The sequence below is a fragment of the Scardinius erythrophthalmus genome (assembly GCF_964197995.2).
Source record: "Scardinius erythrophthalmus genome assembly, chromosome: 19".
In the NCBI taxonomy this organism is placed as follows: Eukaryota; Metazoa; Chordata; class Actinopteri; order Cypriniformes; family Leuciscidae; genus Scardinius; species Scardinius erythrophthalmus.
This window is the reverse complement of record NC_138239.1, coordinates 39,580,647-39,602,741: the sequence shown is the minus strand read 5'-3', so window position 1 is coordinate 39,602,741 and position 22,095 is coordinate 39,580,647. Positions and strand designations below refer to the sequence as shown.

General features: G+C 40.6%; 1 protein-coding gene across 1 annotated transcript in view; it reads right to left on the bottom strand.

Moving 5' to 3' along the window:
* Positions 1-22,095, bottom strand: part of fam98b (family with sequence similarity 98 member B) — a 549,041-nt gene that overhangs the window by 377,133 nt on the left and 149,813 nt on the right. The gene's annotated exons all lie outside the window — the stretch shown is intronic.

Below are 22,095 nucleotides of genomic sequence, written 5' to 3'. Positions count from 1 at the left end.
AAAAACGTACGTTAAACTATTTACAAATATTCCATATCATAAAGATATCTGTATAATTTCCCTTTTACCATTTTATAGATTATAAATGTAAGATCCCTTAACCCTACTCCCACATGTAAACATACCCATTTTATAGACAATATAAAAGGATAAAACGTAATGGACAGATATGTGTAGGGAAATGGCAGTTTTATTAACAATATATAGCATTAAAAGATAGTTTGAGCCGCTAATCCTACCCCTACCACTAAACCTAACAATTTCTTAAAACTACGTAGGCTACAATTATAAATGAAAACAACAGACAGACAATCACAATAATTTATTTATTAAGAAAATGTCAAAACCGGTACCAAAAGTCGTTAACATGACGATGTGTCGCAGTCCTCTCTGGTAGTATAATAGTTGTGTATGAGGTAACGTTACAGAGCAGAATTTAAATTCTTAATCCATGAAAATGTTAATCCGGTTTCGGTTCGCTGTTCGCTCTGTGAAGGCGCGCGCGCTTCTCCATTTCAAATGTAGTACACCTTAAACACGGCATGTCGCAATCTGTGACGAGGCATGCGAGAGCCAATGAGCGTTTGATATCACTGCCGTAAAACATGTCGTAACGCTTCGGGCGCAATTTTTGAATTTGACGTTTACGGTCTCCGCTGAGAAATGGAGATGAAGATCACTGGATAAAGGGCTGCATTTGGATCTGTTTCTTGCAAACAACGTATGGATTCTAAAGATTTGGATTACATTAAGCTAATAAAATTGTTTTTCTTTTGTGAATTTATTTTGTGTTTTAGTGTATTATGGATCTATAGGAGAAAACGCCTTTTGTGTCTCACGGTAAATAAACCAAATATTACAAAATGGTTAAACGATTAAAGAAGGTATTTTTAAGGTTTTAAAGTGTATTCTTGTTTAACACCATGTAGGCTAATCCTCCGAAACGAGTTTGCAGCAGAAGGCACAAACAGAGCGAAATGTTATTATTTATGAGTAACGTTATTATATGAGTAACGTTAAACTGTATTAATAAATGTGACTGAAAATGTAATTGATAAGACAATTGAATGCAATAGAGTCAAAACATTAATGCCACGAATTTAATATGCATAAGTTTAATAGGAATACGTCCAAATTTGTACGTCGTTGTTTGTATAAGTTGTATATACGTAAATAAATTACGTTTTTGTGCTGTCAATACGTAAATGTTATACGTTTTAGTGCTGTATATACGTCAGTATTATACGTTTCTGTGTGTATAAAACGTAAATAAATGTACGTATGGTAGAACTACACTTTACGTAAAAATACACACGTAACGCTATTCTCATGAGATCACGTTGCAAGTTAAGATCAAAGTCCATTTGTGTCCACAGTACATTGTTTGCAAAGGCTTGAACTTTCATGTTCATATTCATGTCATTTCACAGTTATGCCACATTGTTCATCAATGTTTCAAAGCACCAAGTCACCACTTTAGTTGAGGGGCCACACACACACTCATTGATAGATAATGCTTAGTTAATGATGACTACTGTATTTGAATGCCAACAGAATTCGTATGTTATGTGCTGTGATTGGCCAATTTTGGGGTCTGTCCACTTACCTGCAGGCTATGAAGAAGACATGAACATGCTGGATAACTCAGATCATAATTCAGAAAAACAGTTCTCACATTAATTGATATACTGTTCCAGCCTGTATGTGTAGCAGGGTGACTGAATCCACTAATGAGGATTTCATTCACTGTGCTTAATTTAAGCCCCGCCCCTTGTTTGATATAAGGGATGTGTGTTTGCTACATGGCATGCGTCTTGGTATCGGCCTTGTGACGTCATCCGTGGTTGCCGCAGGCTTGGACTGTAAGCTGGCTTCCTCGTGTGCTGGCTGCCCACGCCTCACAGCATGTCATTGATAGCATGTGTTCCTGTCTGAGCTGCTGTACTGCAATATGGTGTGCGACTGCGAAGCGGTTTGTGCGCCGGGATCATTCTGCGGCCCCCCTGCGTAACTGAAGGTCTCTTGGGCTATTAATGAGAATCGAGTTGCGACTGCGTCGCTGTTTTGCCTCGACGTTCATCACAATAGCAACTATTAAGTGCTGTGACTCTGTCGCACGTTGCTATTGAGTACTGTGTATTCCTCTGACTGTGCGAGCTGGTTGGTTGTCTCCTCTGGCCACCGTCTATTTAATTCCATTGGTTTGAAGCATCTTGTATGTATGTGTAACTGTGGGTAATGTATGGTTGTATGTTTGATTTATTTGGTTTATTTCAATGTCAACTTGTTTTATGTGGTACTGAGTCCTAATTATGTCAAGTGATTTAGACCTTTGAATTATTTTACTTGTTTTATTCTTTTGGATTGTATTCATGTTTTGTTTCTCATTTTTTGTCTTTGTTGCAGGAGCTGGGGGTTTCTGGAGGGTGAAGGCGAAGCTGCCATTTGTGTGGTGTGTTCACACCTAGTGCTGTGTGTCTTCTGGCATTTAACCCTTCACGTGTGTGTGTGTGTGTGTGGGTATTTGTAGTGGATTATTTGGGCGGGTTTGTTTTCCAATTTGGCAGCTGGCCCGGACCTCCAGATACTTCTGCTCTTGATTGTTGAGTTTTTCTAAATTGCGTTTATTTAAAGTGTATGTATGAGTAGATGCAAATTGATGGTATTCATTTATATTAATGCCAAATGTGAGTTTTTAACGTTGAAATATCTAGCTATTTATCATTCAACATTGACGAGCAAAATAAACTTTTCTATTTTTCTATATATGTCTCATGTCCTCTCACCCATCCACTCAAAACGAACCTGTGTGCCCTTAGGGCTATTTCCCTGGTTTTCCGGGGTGGCGTAGTTGATCATATATTGCCATCCATCCATCCATCCATCCATCTTCTTCCGCTTATCCGGGGCCGGGTCGCGGGGGCAGCAGTCTAAGCAGAGATCCCCAGACTTCCCTCTCCCTAGACACTTCCTCCAGCTCTTCTGGGGGGACACCGAGGCGTTCCCAGGCCAGCCGGGAGACATAGTCTCTCCAGCGTGTCCTAGGTCTTCCCCGGGGTCTCCTCCCAGTGGGACGCGCCCGGAACACCTTCCCGGGAAGGCGTCCAGGAGGCATCCGGAACAGATGCCCGAGCCACCTCAGCTGACCCCTCTCGATGTGGAGGAACAGCGGCTCTACTCTGAGCTCCTCCCGAGTGACCGAGCTTCTCACCCTATCTCTAAGGGATCACCCAGCCACCCTGCGGAGGAAGCTCATTTCGGCCGCCTGTATCCGGGATCTTGTCCTTTCGGTCATGACCCAAAGCTCATGACCATAGGTGAGAGTAGGAACGTAGATAGACCGGTAAATTGAGAGCTTCGCCTTGCGGCTCAGCTCTTTCTTCACCACGACAGACCGGTACATCGACCGCATTACTGCAGAAGCTGCACCGATCCGTCTGTCGATCTCCCGTTCCATCCTTCCCTCACTCGTGAACAAAACCCCTAGATACTTAAACTCCTCCACTTGAGGCAGGAACTCTCCACCAACCTGAAGTGGGCAAGCCACCCTTTTCCGACTGAGGACCATGGCCTCGGATTTGGAGGTGCTGATTCTCATCCCAGCCGCTTCACACTCGGCTGCAAACCGTCCCAGTGCATGCTGAAGGTCCTGGCTTGATGAGGCCAACACGACAACATCATCCGCAAAGAGCAGAGACGAAATCATGTTGTCACCAAACCTGACACCCTCCGGCCCCTGGCTGCGCCTAGAAATTCTGTCCATAAAAATCATGAACAGAACCGGCGACAAAGGGCAGCCCTGCCGGAGTCCAACACGCACCGGGAACAAGTCTGACTTACTGCTGGCAATACGAACCAAGCTCCTGCTTCGGTCGTACAGGGACCGGATAGCCCTTAGCAAAGGGCCCCGGACCCCATACTCCCGGAGCACCCTCCACAGGCCGCCGCGAGGGACACAGTCGAATGCCTTCTCCAAATCCACAAAGCACATGTGGACTGGTTGGGCAAACTCCCATGAACCCTCCAGCACCCTGTAGAGGGTATAGAGCTGGTCCAGTGTTCCACGGCCTGGACGAAAACCACACTGTTCCTCCTGAATCCGAGGTTCTACTATCGGCCTCTCCTCTCCAGCACCCTGGCATAGACTTTCCCAGGGAGGCTGAGAAGTGTGATCCCCCTATAGTTGGAACACACCCCCTATAGTTCCTCACACACCAGAATTGAGGAAAGTGCAGAGTTGTAACAGTCAATAGAGCCAATCACAGGTAGCTCCGCAACAAGGTTAGAAATCCTTTCAGGGTCAATATTCTTAATATTTCTAAAGGATATGACACGATTTCATGATTTCTAAATCAGGCCTCACCGTTCACAAATTAATGTTTGAACAACACCAGCTGCAGTATCATCTTGCTTTGAAGACTAGCAGAGAGGCATATTACTCTCATGTTATCAATAAAGGTGCTGCTAATCCTAGAACGTTATTTAAGACAATTGATAGCCTTCTCAAATCTCAAAAGAAAACTGTCTGCCCTTCTGATGAGATGTGTAATAATTTTAACAAATCTTTTACAGAGAAAGTTCAGAGTATTTATAGCTCCATCTCCTTTGACTCTCCTTTGCTGACTAGTGAGTCTTACTCAAAAAACTCACCTTCTACTGCCCTTTCGAACTTTACTACTGTCAATGTAGACAATGTTTTTAAATTGATCATGACTATGAGTTCATCCACGTGCTTTCTTGACCCCTTGCCTACTGAGGTTCTAAAAAAGTGTTTATCACATGTCTGCCCTTCCATCACTGTAATTATTAACAACTCCTTAGCCACTGGCCAGGTTCCTCCGGCCCTTAAGGTGGCCGCTATCACACCTGTTCTAAAAAAAACTGGCTGTGATGTTCAAAATTTAGCTAACTACAGGCCTATTGCGAACCTGCCCTTTGTGGCAAAGGTTCTTGAACGAGTTATTGTTGGTCAGTTACGGCAATATCTGTCCAATAACAACTTATTGGAACCGTTTCAGTCTGGTTTCAGATCTGGACACAGCACTGAGACTGCACTTGTAAGGGTCACCAACGACCTACTTGTTTCTGCTGACACTGGTGCTTGCAGTATTCTAGTCCTGCTAGACAGTAGCGCAGCTTTTGACACTATATGTCATGTTATCCTTCTTAACAGGTTGCGTGTGTTGTTAGGCATCTCTGGTGTTGTGCTCAAATGGTTTGAGTCCTATTTAGCAGACCGTTTTCAGTATGTTTGCATGGGGAAACATAAATCTGAGGCCACATTAGTTCAGCAGGGTGTCCCGCAGGGGTCAGTGCTTGGGCCGACTTTGTTCAGCATATATATGCTCCCACTTGGTGACATTATCAGAAAATACGGTCTGAGGTTTCATTGTTACGCTGATGACACGCAGATCTATGTTAACACTCTCCCTGATCCTAATCTTGCAATCACAGCTCTGAGTGCATGTATGGAAGAAATTAAGTTATGGATGCATGCCAATTATCTTAAACTTAATGAATCAAAAACAGAATTTCTACTTGTTGGTATGCCGACAGCCTTGCACAAGTTTAACTGTCAACATCTGATCACTGATTCTGATTTACTGGCCCCAGCATCACAGGTGCGAAATTTAGGTGTTATTTTTGATTCACATTTGTCTTTTGATGCCCATATCAAATTGGGGTAACACTTTACGGTAAGGGTACATGAATTATCATGAATTCATGTATAAATTCATGCATGAAATATGAATTCATTCATGCATTAATATCTCATGAATCATCAGGAACTAACACGAGTTCAACGTTTTTCATTCATGACTTCATGGATGAACAACACCTTAATTAAAACATTAACTAAGATGAGTACATCATCATGAATTATGATTTATTACGCATGATCATGATGTTTTCTTTGTTCACAAAAAAAAAATTTGGTCTTTACCACCGATTGTGGATAAAGCTATGGTTATGGTACATGAATCATCATGAATTCATGCATAAAACAGTATTAATTCATGCATAAAAGACTACTCTTCGAATTATTAAAGGAATGTACAAAAATGTACAACACATTATCTAATGCATGCATATGTAGCGCTATGGCATTGCGAGGGTAAGAGATTTGAGAAAGGTTTACCACACTTTTAACAGTAATGGCAATATATGATCCCCTCCTTGAACTGCCACCTTAACGTGGTGGAGGGGTTTGAGTACCCGAATGACCCTAGGAGCTATGTTGTCCGGGGCTATATGCCCCTGGTAGGGTCTCCCAAGGCAAACAGGTCCTAGGCGACGGGTCAGACTAAGAGCGGTTCAGAAACCCCTTATGAAGAGATTAAATCAAAGGACCGTGACGTCGCCCGGTATGGCGCAGCCGGGGCCCCACCCTGGAGCCAGGCCTGGGGTTGGGGCTCGTATGCGAGCGCCTGGTGGCCGGGCCTCCCCCCACGGGGTCCGGCCGGGCTCAGCCCGAAGGAGCGACGTGGGGCCGCCTTCCCGTGGGCTCACCACCTACAGGAGGGACCGTAAGGGGCCGGTGCTTAGAGAATCGGGCGGCAGTCGAAGGCGGGGGCCTCGACAGCCCGATCCCTGGACATGGAAACTAGCTCTAGGGACGTGGAACGTCACCTCGCTGGCGGGGAAGGAGCCCGAGATTGTGCGTGAGGTTGAGAGGTTCCGACTAGCGATAGTCGGGATCACCTCTACGCACAGCTTGGGCTCTGGAACCACACTCCTCGAGAGAGGATGGACTCTTCACCACTCTGGAGTTGCCCATGGTGAGAGGCGGCGGGCTGGTGTGGGTTTGCTTATAGCCCCCCAGCTCAGCTGCCATGTGTTGGAGTTTACCCCGGTGAACGAGAGGGTCGCTTCCCTGCGCCTTCGGGTCGGGGATAGGTCTCTCACTGTCGTTTGTGCCTACGGGCCAAACGGCAGTGCAGAGTACCCGGCCTTCTTGGAGTCTCTGGGAGGGGTGCTGGAAAGTGGGGGACTTCTGATTTTACTGGGGGACTTCAACGCCCACGTGGGCAACGACAGTGATGATGATGATGATGATGCATTTTATTTATAATGCGCTTTTCTCCAACCCAAAGCGCTACACAGTATAGTAAACATAATGTAAGAAATTTAAACAATAAATTAAAAACAGAAAAATCAGACAAAAAAAAAAAAAATCTAAATAAGATACACTTCAAAGACAATAAGCATTTTTAAAAAGATGGGTCTTCAGAGACCTCTTAAAGCAGTCCAGAGTTGGGGAATTTTTTATCGCAAATGGAAGTTTATTCCACAACCGCGGGGCGGTAACCGTAAAGGAGCGACCACCCATCAACTTTAATTTGAATGTGGGCTGCTGTAGAGCATAAGAGTCAGACGAGCGGAGAGAACGATTTGGAATGTAAGGAACAACTAGATCACAAAGGTATTCCGGTGCTATCCCATGAATGGCTTTATATGTTAAAATCAAGATTTTAAAATCGATACGTACCGTTACTGGAAGCCAATGGAGTTCATAAAGAACAGGGGAAATATGCTGCTGAACAGTTGTGTGTGTTATTACACGTGCGGCCGAGTTTTGGATATACTGTAATTTCTTAATCTGTTTATCAGGGAGACTAGAGTATAGTGCATTACAGTAATCCAGTCTCGACGTGATAAATGCATGAATAAGCTTTTCCGCATCTGGCAGGGATATAAAAGGTCGAATTCTTGCAATATTTTTTAGATGAAAAAAAGCTGCTTTTGAAACCAATTTGGGTAACACTTTACGGTAAGGGTACATGAATTATCATGAATTCATGTATAAATTCATGCATGAAATATGCATTCATTCATGCATTAATATCTCATGAATCTTCAGGAACTAACATGAGTTCAACGTTTTTCATTCATGACTTCATGGATGAACAACACCTTAATTAAAACATTAACTAAGATGAGTACATCATCATGAATTATGATTTATTACGCATGATCATGATGTTTTCTTTGTTCACAAAAAAAAATTGGTCTTTACCACCCATTGTGGATAAAGCTATGGTTATGGTACATGAATCATCATGAATTCATGCATAAAAAAGCATTAATTCATGCTCGCAAGACTACTCTTCGAATTATTAAAGGAATGTACAAAAATCCACATTACCTAATGCATGCATACAGGCTAGAACAGTAAATCAATTAATGTGAGAACTGTTTTTCTTAAATAGCCTGCAGGTAAGTGGTCAGACCCCAAAATTGCCCAATCACAGCACATAACATACAAATTATGTTGGCATTCAAATACAGTAGTCATCATTAACTAAGCATTATCTATCAATGACTTCATCATGTGTGGCCCCTCAACTAAAGTGGTGACTCGGTCCTTTGAAACACTGATGAACAATGTGTTTTCATTATGATCTGAGTTATCCAGCATGCTCATGTCTTCTTCATAGCCTGCAGGTAAATGGACAGACCCCAAAATTGGCCAATCACAGCACATAACATACGAATTCTGTTGGCATTCAAATACAGTAGTCATCATTAACTAAGCATTATTTATCAGTGACTTCATCATGTGTGTGGCCCCTCAACTAAAGTGGTGACTTAGTGCTTTGAAACACTGATGAACAATGTGGCATAACTGTGAAATGACATGAATATGAACATGAAAGTTCAAGCCTTTGCAAACAATGTACTGTGGACACAAATGGACTTTGATCTTAACGTTACTGCTTTATTCTTAAACGGTATAAACCAGTTAAAAACCATAAAGCTGTTTAAAAAAAAATGTTTCACAAACAGCTTGACCTCTTTTTGGGTAAAGAGTCACCTTTTAATGCATAAAGCTACTGGTGTGGACTCCTCCTTATCATGAAATTGTAAAACAGCTTTATGGTTTTGTAAAGAGATTTCAGATGGTGTATGTACTGAATTCCTTCTCAGCACTTTCCAGCTGTTGATTTAACTGGTTTGTACCGTTTAAGAATAAAGCAGTAAAGTTACAGCCTGTGGTCTCATTGTTAATACGTAGGTATTAATACGTGATTTTCAAAGATAGAAAGCGTACTTTTTTGTACGTTTGGATATGCTGAAACGTATCTGCAACGTTTAAACGTAGCCTAACTTTATTACGAGTTTACATCTTAAAAACGTATGTTAAACTATTTACGAATCGTATTATAACTAATCTGTATAATTTCCCTTTGGATAAAACGTAATGGACAGATATGTGTAGGGAAATGGCAGTTTTATTAACAATATATAGCATTAAAAGATAGTTTGAGCCACTAATCCTACCCCTACCCCTAAACCTAAGAATTTCTTAAAACTACGTAGGCTACAATTATAAATTAAAACAACAGACAGACACGTATAATCACAATCATTTATTTATTGAGAAAATGTCAAAACCGGTACCAAAAGTCGTTCACATGACGATGTGTCGCAGTCCTCTCTGGTAGTATAATAGTTGTGTATGAGGTAACGTTACATAGCAGAATTTAAGTTATTAATCCATGAAAAATGTTAATCCGGTTTCGGTTCGCTGTTCGCTCTGTGAAGGCGCGCGCGCTTCTTCATTTCAAATGTAGTACACCTTAAACACGGCATGTCGCAATCTGTGACGAAGCATGCGAGAGCCAATGAGCGTTTGATATCACTGCCGTAAAACATGTCGTAACGCTTCGGGCGCAATTTTTGAATTTGAATTCACCACGAGCGTTTACGGTCTCCGCTGAGAAATGGAGATGAAGATCACTGGATAAAGGGCTGAATTTGGATCTGTTTCTCGCAAACAACGTATGGAATGTAAAGATTTGGATTACATCAAGCTAATAAAATTGATGTCTTTTGTGAATTTATGTTGTGTTTTAGTGTATTATGGGTCTATAGGAGAAAACGCCTTTTGTGTCTCACGGTAAAAATAAACCAAATATTACAAAATGGTTAAACGATTAAAGAAGGTATTTTTAAGGTTTTAAAGTGTATTCTTGTTTAACACCATGTAGGCTAATCCTCCGAAACGAGTTTGCAGCAGAAGGCACGAACCGAAATGTTATTATTTATGAGTAACGTTATTATATGAGTAACGTTAAACTGTATTAATAAATGCGACTGGAAATTTAATTGATAAGACAATTGAATGCAATAGAGTCAAAACATTAATGCCACGATTTTAATATGCATAAGTTAAATAGGAATAGGTACAAATTTGTACGTCGGTAAAGTTGTTTACAATACGTAAATAAATTACGTTTTTGTGCTGTCAATACGTAGCCTAAATGTTATACATTTTAGTGCTGTAAATACGTCAGTATTATACGTTTCTGTGTGTATAAAACGTAAGTAAATGTACGTATGGTAGAACTACACTTCACATAAAAATACACAAGTATTCTCATGAGATCACGTTGCAAGCTAAGATCAAAGTCCATTCACACAGTACATTGTTTGCAAAGGCTTGAACTTTCATGTTCATATTCATGTCATTTCACAGTTATGCCACATTGTTCATCAGTGTTTCAAAGCACCAAGTCACCACTTTAGTTAAGGGGGCCTGTGGGAAAGCAGATCTTTATTAAAATGTTTAATTTAGGTTTACATTGAATTTAGCATGTTAAGGTTAGGAATAAATTATGATTATCAGAGTTTTCTAGCAAAAGACTCTGGTCAGTCCTGTTTTACTGAAACTCTTGGAGTTTGTGTTTTAGCAAGAAAGTCCAGCCAGTCCTGTACTCGGGTCTCAGTGTTTGAATAGATATGCTGAGTGGATTAGGGTGGGCAATGCTCCCAGTCTAGAACCGGTTCCTAAACCTGTCTTTTTCGGTTCCTGCCCCTAAATGTATATAAACTGTAAGAGAACATTCACGTTCAGACTTGGTGACTGCAGCTACCGACAGCTCGTGTTCTCAATAAAGAATCCTGCTGAAGAAACAACCAAGTCTCCTGGTCTTTCGATTCTAAGTTCACAACAACTTGGTGCCGTGAACCCGGATGGAGAAAAAGGAAACTCAAAGAACTTCAAGCTCAAAGACCTGAATCCAGATTGAAACAGCAAGCTCAACAAAAGATCTGCTTTCCAGACTGCATCTTTTGGAGTCCAGAGCGAAACTTCCAGCTAAACAAAGATTACAAGACTGAATTTTTCTAGCTTCCTCCAGATTGAAACTTCAAGCTCAAAGATCTCAAAGCCTGACTGAGTTCCAGAATCTTCCTTTACTACCAAGGGTTGGTGAGTTTCACTTCATTCAAAGAACCGCTACAGACCAGTATATGTGTTTTTTCCTCTGCGCCGTTCAGAGAAGAGTTAACAGACAGCTGCAGGGTTTTGTTAACTAAGTTATCCTCTAAAAAAGTTTTTTTAGAGATGAAAGATATCCTCTGCCAGTCAGGGAAGATTAACATTACAGGTTAATATTGTTTATCCTCTGCTTTGCCAGGGAAGTGTTTCATCCTCTTGCTAGAGAAGGTTTTATCCTTTGTAAAGTTAGGGAAGATTTTAGCATATGTGCTAATATTTTGGTTTATCCTTTGCTTCAGGCAGAGAAGAATTAGCTTTACGTGCTAGTTATTTTGGTTTATCCTCTGTTTTTTTTTTTTTTTGTAAGCAGGGAGGTTAAGTGTAAAGTGTTGGTCATTTGGAAAGTTAACAATAGCTGATGTGTTAACAAGTGTACCCTAGAGAAGTTTTAGTTTTTTTATTTGTGTGGTAACAAAGAAAACTCACAGAAATGTTTAGAAAAAATGCCAGACTGATCCCCACAACGGAAAAAGGTGGCTTTGCGACTCCATCGTGGTCAGAAAGTGAATTCAAAAATATGTTAAAAGAACAAATGGACCTAATAGTCACTGAAAAAGTTAGACAGGAACTAACTCAGAAATATGAAATTCACCCAGACAAAACTTGGTCAGTAGATGAGTGTAAAAAGGTGCTTGGAGCAAGCATCCGCAAAAACCATATGAAAGCCATTATTTGTTGCCACCGAGAATATGTTTTAGCAAAAGCTACAGAACAGTCTAAGCGCAACTCAGAGCTAGAGAAACAGGTAAATGAGCTACGTGCTAGAATATCTTCGTTGACTAAGAAATTGAGCCGCAACAAAGCTATAGAAAAAACTGATGTAGAAGTTAGTCAGCCAGATAACATTTACCCTGACTTACAAGCTTTTTTTGAAACAGATGTAGCCATCCAATCAGTAACTGATAAGCCAGTAGATTCAGTGAAGGTGTGTGGCGCTAGGAGAAGGTCTCAGGGAATTGAGGGAACTGAAAGTGTTCCTCTCAACTCTTCTGTTGTCCAAGTACAAACTGTTGCCAAAGCGCTAGGACCCAAAGATATCGAGAGACTATCCCAGAGCTTACCCTCAGCACGCACAGAATTTTCTGAATTTAGAAGAGCATTGAGGTGGTAGCTTCAGGTCGTCTTCCAGATCATTTTTCAGCTCAGGCTGCAGAACTGGTAGCTTTAACTAGAGCATGCACACTAGCTTCAGGATCAGTTGCAAATATCTACACAGATTCCAGGTATGCTTTTGGGGTTATTCATGATTTTGGTGTCATTTGGCAAAGCAGACAGTTTCTAACTTCTGCTGGATCCCCCATTATGCATGCTGAATTAGTGAAAGATCTTATGTTTGTCATGAAACTTCCAAAGAAATTAGCGGTGATCAAAGTGAAAGCACATCTCACAACTAACACTACAGAAGCTAAAGGTAATGCTCTTGCAGATGTAGCAGCTAAACAGGCTTGTTTCTATGTAACTGTACAAGTGTGTTCAGGTAGTACAGCACAAAAGACAATTCTGCCTCCTGAATCTATCATTGATTTGTACAAAGATGTTCCTCTATATGAAGCATGGACATGGTTAGACAAAGGAGCCACCGTTGATTCATCTGGCTGCTGGACCAAAGGGGGGAAGTATGTTGCTCCCGAATCACTGCTGCCATATTTGGCTCAACAAATACACAATTTGGGTCACAGTGGTCCAGCAACGATGAATCACAGGTTCTCAAATCAATGGTGGAATCCAAAATTCAGAAATGTAGCCACAGAAACAGCCAAAAGGTGTGTTACATGTCAGAAAAATAATGATGTACCAGCAGCCATTACACCAGCAGCACATACCCCAGCTCCACCAGGACCATTTCGTCATTTGCAAGTTGATTATATATCGTTGCCTCGTTGTAAGGGAAAAACTGACGTTTTGGTAGTAATAGACAAGGGGCCCTATCTTGCACCCAGCGCAATTGACTTTGTACACCGACGCATGTATCATTCCTATTTTGCACCCGCGCAAAGCGCGTTTTTCCCTCCACAGAAGCACGTCGCTAAACTAGGGAATGAACTTGCGCTCCCTGGGCGGTTCAGCGCAAAAAAGGAGGCGTGTTCCAGCGCAAACGTTCCTTCATGCTATTTTGCAGGTTTAGAAAACAGTTGCGCCACTAACCAGGAAAAAATGGTTTAAAGTCAGTGGCGCGTTGCGCATGTTATTCATATGCTATTTTAAGGGCGCATGCTTGGCCATAATCAATGTAGCGTGTGCACAACGCGCATACACTTTGATTCTCTCATCTACACAGAAGCAGCAGTTTTCATTTTTGCAAATCATACATTATTACGATAGATAGATAGATAGATAGATAGATAGATAGATAGATAATTTATTATAAAAACATACATCTAGCTTACACATTTACCCAAATTATCATACGCCTTTTTAACCGAAGTTAATTTGGGTGGGTTTCTCCATCCCCAACGTCCCTGACGAGAGCGTTGCTCTCCTCGGCTGTGAACCGCTCCTCGTGTGCATCTGGCAAATCCGCCGTTATAATAGGAATCCGCTTTAGAACAAGCGCGCCTGCTCTTAAAGGGAATGTGAGATGACGCTCTGATTGGTTTATTTCACGTTACGCCCAAACCACACCTATGAATAATGAAGCTACTTCAGACCAACCCATTTTAGATTTGCGCCTGGCGCAAGAGTCATTTATCCCGCCGGGAAAATAGCAACAGCGCCAAGACCCGCCCACAAAGTTACTTGCGCTTTGCGCTTTGACACTTGCGTTTCAGATCGTTAAAATAGGGCCCATGTTCTCAAGATGGATAGAAACTTATCCAACAGGGCGTGCTACCGCTGCACATACTGCTAAATGTCTTGTCACTGATTTCATTCCCAGATGGGGATTACCAGATTGCATTGACTCAGATCAAGGTACACACTTCACAGGACAGGTTGTCAAGGAGGTGTCTAGAATGTTGAAGGTTAAGTGGAATCTGCACTGCCCCTACAGGCCACAAGCATCAGGACAGGTTGAAAGGGCAAACAGAACAATCAAAACCAGGCTAAGCAAAATGCATCAGGAAGGAGTGTCATGGGTTGAAGCACTGCCAGCAGTACTGTGTAGTATGAGAGCGTCACCTAACAGATCAGTAGGACTGAGCCCTCATGAAATTATTACAGGACGCCCAATGCAGATGCCAGGTGTGATTGATCTTAGAAATGCTGATGTACACATTGCCTCAGATGCCCTGATTGCTTACTGTGAAAACCTCACAAAGGCAGTACAGAGTGCCAAAGAGAGAGTTGAGTCTTATTGGCAGACTCCACCAGAAGGTGGACACACAATCGTCCCAGGTCAATGGGTCATGATAAAGTCATTCAAAAACAAACCATTAGAGCCTAAGTGGCAAGGACCACATCAAGTTATGTTGATTACAGCAGCTGCAGTATTGTGTCAGGGAAGGAAAACCTGGGGCCTCATTTATAAACGTTGCGTACGCACAAAAGAAGGCGTACGCCGCTCTCTATGCAATAATTGGTATTTATAAAAAGCAAACTTGACGGGAAAATGTGCGGTCCTTCACGCAAGCTCTGACCCAGGCGTACGCACAAAAACGGGTGAAATGAGAAATGGCGACACCGTCGGCAGATGGAAGAAACACGTGAAAGTGTGTGAAACTGTAGACCGTTGTGTAAAAGAAATGGCAATACTGCCTCTCATAAATAACATGAAGAATTCACAAAGCAAGTCTTACAATTAACAGCCTACACAAACACCCGTTTGATCGATCTGCAGTGTAAAACAAACAAAATCAAATGAAGATTACAACAGAAATGCAAATTAACACATATTTGCAAACAGATATAAATATGTTCTGCAATAATATTAGCATGTTATGCAATTCATGCTCATAACACATCTGTAACTTGTCAGATGCAATCAAATGGATGGTAATAAAATGCCATGATGCCATCACAATGCGTAATGACGCACAATGGCTGATCATGCGCTTCACGCTTGCGCGTGAGTGAAGTTACGTTTCTTGCTTTTCCTCTCTGTGTTTGCCATGATTTCGCAATCGATGAATATTAACTTGTGGGCGTTTCACGGTCTATTTATGGGCAACTATGGGCGTGACATGAAGCCGCAAAAGCTGCGCTACATTTAGAATTGATTGTGATTTATTAAGGGAAAACTGCGTAGGATGTGCGTGCGCACGGTTTTATAAATCCGAATATTTCTGTGCGTACGCACGTCCTATGTTTCATCCGTACACCACTTCTGACGCAAATCCTACGCAAAGTTTTATAAATGAGGCCCCTGGACTAATGTGTCACATTGCAAAGTGGTTCCTCCCCCTACAGGGATAGGATAGGACACATGGACCAGTGAGGAGCCCAGGAAGAACTGGAAGCAACAGGCTTTCGGGGGCCAACCCTGTGGTGAAGATTCCCTTATAGGCCCTTCCCAACCATAGTCCCTCCTCACCCTTACTGTTCCTTTTAGGTGTCTCATAAATTAAGAAATAGGGAAAGAAGGAACCACAATTAGCAGACTCAGATTGAACAGAGGATACAACCCTAATGTTTGTAGTCTTTACAATGAATACTGGTCTGTTGCAGTTGTTCTTTGTTTGTTTGTTTTTAACCATATGCACTGAACTACACACCCGCATATGAAGACCCAACCTCCAGAAAACAACTAGACCAACTGCAGAGACTACAACCAACACAGAAGAAAAAAAATACACAACGCAGACTCACCTACGGGAACTTCAGTCATCCCTCATCATGATCAAGATTGTCGTACTACTACTAACCATCATGGACATCGCACAAAGTGTGGACCCCAGAACCAGGACTCACTTGTGCTCAAACGTGGGGGTCAAGAACTCTTGGAACATTAATCCCATCGTATGGTGTACCTGAGTGCTGCACCCGGTTAATAGATCCAACAGAGAACTTGAACAAAATCCAACAAGACATTCTTGATCTTTCAACAAAATTACACCAGATGACTGAAGACAATTCTTCATGGTTCGGAAACTTGATAGGTAAACCCTGGCTGTGGATTAAAGAAATAGCAATGCTGCTGTTATTTCTCCTACTGGCGTTCTACGTATGCTTCCACAGTATCAAGTGTTTCATTCAACAAATGACTCACGCCTCTCACGAGAAAATGACTGGTCCAACCATAAAAGAATATTACCCGTAAGAACTTCACGGACCCTAATTGCATGTTTGTTTCTGTGTCAACATGCAATTACAGATGAACAACACAGATCACGCTTTGTGCCTGTAACTTACACAAGTTACAAGATTGAACTTTTAAGTGTATAAATTTGTATTTTGTGAGTTTTTTTAAGACTCTCAAAGGGGCAAATGTGGGAAAGCAGATCTTTATTAAAATGTTTAATTTAGGTTTACATTGAATTTAGCATGTTAAGGTTAGGTATAAATTATGATTATCAGAGTTTTCTAGCAAAAGACTCTGGTCAGTCCTGTTTTACTGAAACTCTTGGAGTTTGTGTTTTAGCAAGAAAGTCCAGCCAGTCCTGTACTTGGGTCTCAGTGTTTGAATAGATATGCTGAGTGGATTCGGGTGGGCAATGCTCCCAGTCTAGAACCGGTTCCTAAACCTGTCTTTTTCGGTTCCTGCCCCTAAATGTATATAAACTGTAAGAGAACATTCACGTTCAGACTTGGTGACTGCAGCTACCGACAGCTCGTGTTCTCAATAAAGAATCCTGCTGAAGAAACAACCAAGTCTCCTGGTCTTTTGATTCTAAGTTCACAACAGGCCACACACATGATGAAGTCATTGATAAATAATGCTTAGTTAATGATGACTACTGTATTTGAATGCCAACAGAATTCGTATGTTATGTGCTGTGATTGGCCAATTTTGGGGTCTGTCCATTTACCTGCAGGCTATGAAGAAGACATGAGCATGCTGGATAACTCAGATCATAATGAAAACACATTGTTCATCAGTGTTTCAAAAGACCGAGTCACCACTTTAGTTGAGGGGCCACACACATGATGAAGTCATTGATAGATAATGCTTAGTTAATGATGACTACTGTATTTGAATGCCAACATAATTTGTATGTTATGTGCTGTGATTGGGCAATTTTGGGGTCTGACCACTTACCTGCAGGCTATTTAAGAAAAACAGTTCTCACATTAATTGATATACTGTTCTAGCCTGTATGCATGCATTAGGTAATGTGGATTTTTGTACATTCCTTTAATAATTCGAAGAGTAGTCTTGCGAGCATGAATTAATGCTTTTTTATGCATGAATTCATGATGATTCATGTACCATAACCATAGCTTTATCCACAGTGGGTGGTAAAGACCAATTTTTTTTGTGAACAAAGAAAACATAATGATCATGCGTAATAAATCATAATTCATGATGATGTACTCATCTTAGTTCATGTTTTAATTAAGGTGTTGTTCATCCATGAAGTCATGAATGAAAAACATTGAACTCGTGTTAGTTCCTGAAGATTCATGAGATATTAATGCATGAATGAATGCATATTTCATGCATGAATTTATACATGAATTCATGATAATTCATGTACCCTTACCGTAAAGTGTTACCGAATAATGTTTATACATGGTTATTGAAAAAACTAAAAACTAAAGTTTCTGAAATAAGGCCACAAAACACATACTAAATATGTGTCAATAAGACTTTTGACTAATGGATGTTGTCGCCTAGAGTTTTTTCTTCAAAATGATCTGAAAATCATCCTGCCTAATCGTTCACATAAAAACAATACATTGATTTAAACTTTGTAAGTCAATTTTTTTTTTGTCAGAAGAGGTTAATGCGTGGGAGTGGTAATGGCCTATCAATATTAATGAGATTCAGACCAGGGGTGTGACATAGACACTCCCCCAATGGCTAATGGGCCATCAAGTGAGGCAGCCTGAACAAAGAACAAAGAATGAGAGGATATTCAAAGGTTTTGTTTTTCAATCTGTTTTATTGTAATTCCTCTATGTGGAGGAACTAAATGTTCTAAATTTGCTCTAAGCAAATCAAATGTGAGCAAAATAAAAAAATAATCAGTCGGCTATAAACAAAGCAATTGTGGGCGATAAATAAACAAAAGTAAAGGCAGGTATCTCACAGTAAATGCTTATGCCCCGTTGATCCGGGCTCTAAGCAAATCAAATGTGAGCAAAATAAATAATCAAAATTGTTGATTGCAATCAAAATTGTATTCAAAGAATCCTGAAAAAAACGTATCATTGGTTATAAAAATATATTAAGCAGCACAACGGTTTCCAACATTGATTTAAAAAAAAAAATCATATCAGAATGATATATATATATTCTACCAAATTGGTTCACAGTTAGAAGCATCTCAATTTTTTTTTTTTTTTTCCACAAATTGTGCTTGCAAAATAGCCAAGGAAAACATGTCTAGTAATTGTGCAGTTAATTCTCATACTGTATTTTCAGTTTTAGAATATTTATCCTCTCCCCAAATGTGTCACTAATAAAACACAATAAAAATGATTTAAAGAAAAGGCTTATATTTACCTTTTAATAGTTTGTTTACATATACCTTGTAAATATTTTATTTTTTAAAAAGGTTACAATTCCATTATACATTTAATACATAATACATTTTCCATTATTATTATTACGATAGTATTATTCCTCACAGCGCTGCGAGACGGTGTAAACAATGATCTGATTAAACTTGATGTGTTTTCTCGAGCTGATATGGGAGCGTTCACAGTTTGCATGGATTTCCTCATTCATTTGCGTTTGAATAGCACGCGCTCTCCGTGGGCGGGGTCAAATTAAAAATAATGAGCTGAGATGAGAACGACTGACATCTCTCTCTTTTCATACAGATTACATAAACTGAGAATATTTGTTTATTTTATATAAATTACTTCATTCAAAAGAAGAGAATTCAAGCTTCATGCCTGTGTGTCTGTATGCTTGTTTGACTGAGTATTAGCTGAGTTATGGTTCATTTTCGGACGCGTTTCAGAATTGACTTCACTGACAGAGAGAAAGCAGAACTCACATCATGTTTATTTTTCTTTATTTGTAAAAAAGCACAACACTTTGTTTTTATTGTGAGTATACACAAAAATAATACACACTTAAAGGGGCTCTAGGTAATTTTTTATCCTTAACTGAACAGCTTCGGAGTCAGTGGAATGGTTATATTCCTTATTTCGGGTTGAATGGTGGTGGTTTCACCCCCCCCCCCCCCCCCCGGTGCCCGAGAGCGGAAAAAAGTCACTTGCAACTCTGGGCCGGCGGGTCGGCGTCAGGAAGTATCGAGTGATATCAGGTCTCGCGATGTAACGAATTGCTTGACGGCACTGCACACGTACACGCCCCGATTCAAGCACCGGCGGGCTAGCTATAAGCAAAGGGCAACGATAGATTGAGTTATGGCTGAGCCTGTAAAAAAGAAGCAGAAAGCTAGGAAATCTTTGTCGGAGGATCAACAAAAGAGGAAACGGGAGACTGACCGAGCAAGAAGTCAGACTCGAGTAAATATCGGACCAGCTTTTTCAGAATGGCGAGAACTGAGAGAAACAGAAGCCTGCAAAACGGATGCTGACCTGGCTGCTGTTGCAAGTATCTTTGGAATAAACTGTGTTTAATATTTAAATTTCAAGTAATTGTGACCTCAGGATGTTTGCTATTGTCTGTAAAGGTTTTTTTATTATGATCGCTGTCTGTTACGGGCTTACTAGTACGCTAGATACTATAACTTGGATGTTAGCATTGTCATTAGCAAACACGTTTGATTTCTGTAGTTGTTTGGCCGTTCCTCTGTCAGTTTTATTTGTGTAACTTACACTTTTATTTTATGTCACTAAGTCAACACGTCTGATAATAGGCAATAAACATGTTGCACATATCAGGATCGAGCTAGAAAAAACGTTCTGATGTTTTCTTAGACAAGCAAAGGTACCGTCATTCTACCAGATGAACTTATAGACCTTGCTAATATAATTTTAGACAAATATTAGCCTCCGATGTATATATATTTTTTATGCTCATGCCCATTTTTACAAAAACAAACAAACACGAAAGCAGTATTTCGCCTCGTTATCGTTCGTTCCCGGTAAAAATACTAGTATGCATGACAACACAATAAAAAAAAATAAGAAAAATCGCCATCAGTTGGAAAGAAAATATTGCTTTACTTGCCTCGGTAAACATAACTGTTTTTGAAATAGCCGGTTCCTCTGCTCAGCTGGGTTGCTCGTGGCGAGGGGGGAGGGACAACAGTTCGTTTTTACGACAGAGAGTGTATGAAAGCATTTACTACCAGACACTAGGGGGAGCTCTTAGAGAAAAAAACATTCAGACTTACCTTGTGTTCCTTTAACAGGATCGATTGATGTATTAAACTGGTTTGTAACATCAAAGTTAACAGATTATTTTGGAGTCTCCTTTGCACTGATAAGGAAAAAAGCGAGCAGATCACGTCGGCGTGATTGCTGACCTCAGAGGGTTAACTGCTGTTCCGCATGACCCAATCAGATAGAATTGGATAACACTGGGAAAGCGTGCCCTTTCAGTGGAAAGGAAATGCTGCAGAAGCCACATTCTGCCCGTAGGGAGGCATCGTGTGGAAGTTACACATATGAACTGGGCGTTAGGGCAGTACAACATATGAAATGTTACTGAGGTGGCTCTGGCCTATGTAGGCTCTGGCAACACCAGAGCGGGCTCTGCCAGGGGAAAGACACAGGCTCACCTCAGGAAGCAGTACCGTGGAAGAATACATACATATATATATATATATATATATATATATATATATATATATATATATATATATATATATATATATATATACAGAGCTGAACGATTAATCGCACTTTCCATGTAATCGCACTTAAATCGAGATGGCTTATCGCGATTTTAAAATCGCAAAGGCTGCGATAATTTTTTTATGCGCAGTTTGTCATTGATGTAGGGCTCTGTAAACGCTGCTCCATCTGAAAGCACTGTGAGTTTCAGTCTCTTATAACGTGCATTTGAAAAAGCAACACGCATCAGTCAAGCGTAGACCATTTAAAAAGGTTAAATACACACACAAAAAAATTCAGGTAGGTCACAGCTGCATCTGTCTCACAGAAAGAGGAAAAAAGATGTGATTTGATGTTTTTGATCGATCTGATGTTATTGAACTGTGAAACCAGCATGAAGAACTATTTTTGCTTTGAATGATCTGAATATGCGTTCTCGGCCACATCAAACCATGACTGGCTGCACGTTCAAGGGTAGCTTACGTCAAAGATTGTTGCTTTATGTGTAGAGTAATTATTTCGCTGTACCAATCTTTTTTATGGACACTAAAATTTTGCAGTTACATGCAGTCCTGTCAGACAAACTTTGTGTATTAATGCCGTAGTTGTGCAGTGTCCCTCTCATTAATGTTACACTCATTGCTAATGGGTAATATTTCAGATTTCTTGATACAAAAATGGCAAAAAGTCTCATCAGGATTTAATGTATAGTTAATTTAAGGCCCTTTTCCATAGTTTATTGATAAATCAGGGCCCAACTACAGGATTATTGTGTGTTTTGAACAGAGACACGTCTGTTGTGCTTTTAATCACAGAGATTTTGTCCTCAATCAACGGCTAAATTTATGCTATCTTGTAGATTTTATCTATATGTACATTTTATCAGGAAGGGCATCAACATAATCTTTAAAAGTATAAAGCAAGCTCATATGAAGCAAGCTCCTCCTTAGCAGTTCTTCACAGTCCACACACACACACACACACACACACACACACACACACACACACACAGATAC